Source organism: Suncus etruscus, chromosome 3, assembly GCF_024139225.1.
Source record: "Suncus etruscus isolate mSunEtr1 chromosome 3, mSunEtr1.pri.cur, whole genome shotgun sequence".
NCBI classification, from domain to species: domain Eukaryota; kingdom Metazoa; phylum Chordata; class Mammalia; order Eulipotyphla; family Soricidae; genus Suncus; species Suncus etruscus.
The window spans coordinates 165,958,006-165,960,367 of record NC_064850.1 but is presented as its reverse complement, the minus strand read 5'-3'; positions in this window follow the sequence as shown (position 1 = coordinate 165,960,367).

Sequence of the window (2,362 nt, the reverse complement as noted above, 5' to 3'; positions counted from 1 at the left end):
AATTATGGAGTCAAAGAACATCATTAATATGGATTACAACACCAAAAAGTTTCATCTATATTTTCTTTGTTTTTTTGTTTTGTTTTGAGGTCATACCCCATGGTGTTCAGGTGGTCAGGGGTTACTCCTGGCTCTGTGCTCAGAAATCGCTCCATGTGGGATGCCAAGTATTGGAACCACTGTCCATTCTTGGTTGGCTGCATCCAAAGCAAATGCCCTACCACTGTGCTATCTCTCTGGCCCCCATCCATATTTTCTAATTAAATTAATTTTTTGAGATTTAGGAATGAAATTTTTATGGGAGGGCTATGATTGCCAGTATTGGAGAAATTGATCATGGTTGATTGGTTAATTGGTATTAAATCTCTCTTGCAAGTGTCTTTGTTTTTTTCTAATGTCTTTTCATATTATTTCTTGGGTTTGACCAGCAATTTTCTTTAACCAATGCACTATCAAGACCTATAAAACATAGCCTTTAGGTCTGACAGGTAGAGGGGGAGGGGGAAATTGACACAGGCCCAGATCTCCATCACACTTTCTGATAGGTGAAGGGAGATGGGAAACCTTGCTGCTCTTGGGCAAGGTGGAGGCGACCTAAGCCTTCAGCTATGGCAGCCATCATACCCACCTAGAATCGCACTCCAGAGAAGGAACCCAGCCCCACGCCACAGGTGACAAAGAAGGGCTGAAATCTGAAGGCAGTACACTCCAAGCCAAACCACCAAATGCAAATAAATATGGGTAAGCTTAGGAAGAAACTAACAACAGGGTACATGGAGAGAAATCCTAGCAAGTTTCCAAGTCACCAAAATGCAGGGGCCCAATAGATAAGAACCTAAAAGCGGCAATGCAAGCCATGGCAAAATAAATCAAGGAATCACTAGCCATCGAGTTCAAGAAATCCATAAATGAACAAATCAACCAACTCAAAGAAGAACTTTTGCAGAAGATAAGAGAATCTGAACAAATGGAATGAAAGGAAATAAAAAGTCTTAGCAAGCCATAATAGAATTACACAGAGAATCACATAGAAGAACTTGAAGAAAAACTATAAACCAAAAATGACAAATAAGCCAATAAGAAAATAAAAGGTAAAGCATTGGAAGAAAAAGTTTGGTATTTAATGAACAAATACAAAATAATTAATCCACGGATTGTAGAAATACCAGAAGGGGAGGAAATAGGGAAAGGGGAAGAACAAGTGGTCAGGGAAATAAGAGCAGAAAACTTTCCCACCCTCTGAAAAGAGGCTCAGGTGCAAATCCAGGAGGTGAAAAGAGTCCCTAATAAAATAAACCCTAATAAACCAACACCAAAACATATAGTAATCCAAATGGAAAAAAGAGAGAGAAAGAAATATGAACTCCTTAAAGCAATAAGGGAGAAAAAACACAGGCTTTAAAATAGTATAAAATAGAACTTGTGGGGGCGGAAGAGATAGATGGTAAGGCTTTTGCCTTGCACTTGGCTGACCCAGGTGTCATTTCTGGTATCCCATATAGTCTGAATACTGCCAAAAGTACTTCCTGTGTGCAGAGTCAAAAATAAGTAGTAATAATAATGATTGAACGTAAACACCAAATCCAAAGCCAATGACAACAGAATCGATACGCAATCTACAACAAGCTAGACACAGAGGGGACCAGTTATACTAGCAACCTGGGGGGTAAGGGAGGGGAATATGGGATGGATGCTGGGAACAAGTGTGGAGAGAGGACAACTTTGGTGGGGGAATTCCCCTAATTAAATGTCAATATGTACCTAAAATATTACTCTGAAAGATATGTAATCCACTTTGGTCAAAATAAAAAATTATTATTATAAAAAATAACCCCTGAGAACCACCCACACTGGGTTTGGCCCCAGAACAAATAAACAAAAATAATAGAACTTCTAATGCTGCTGTTTATAAACCATTGCCTAAAATCATCAAAGATTCTGAAGATAAAGCAAAAACAAACCACCAGCTTTGAGAGGGTGTCTAATATCATCTATTTTCTGTCAACTGTCAAAAGATTGCTGCCACAGAAACAGGCCAGGTGAGCTTCATGGAGAAGTCCAAGCCAAATTTCTCATTAATAAATAAAATAATATTTTTAAGCTATGGGGTTTGGAATGCCTTGTTTCATAGTTTAGTTACAGTAGAAAGTAATCTGATCTAATTTAATTTATAGATAAAACTCTGAATATACAAAAGATATTACAGAGCACCAATGCACAAAAAGGCAAGTACAAAAGTTAGAGATTTATTTGGCAAAGGTGAAGAGATAGTACAGCAGGTAGGGAGTTTTCCTTACATGGTACCAACCCGGATTCAGTCTTGGTATCCTATAGGGTACCCATATCCACTCCAGGAATAATC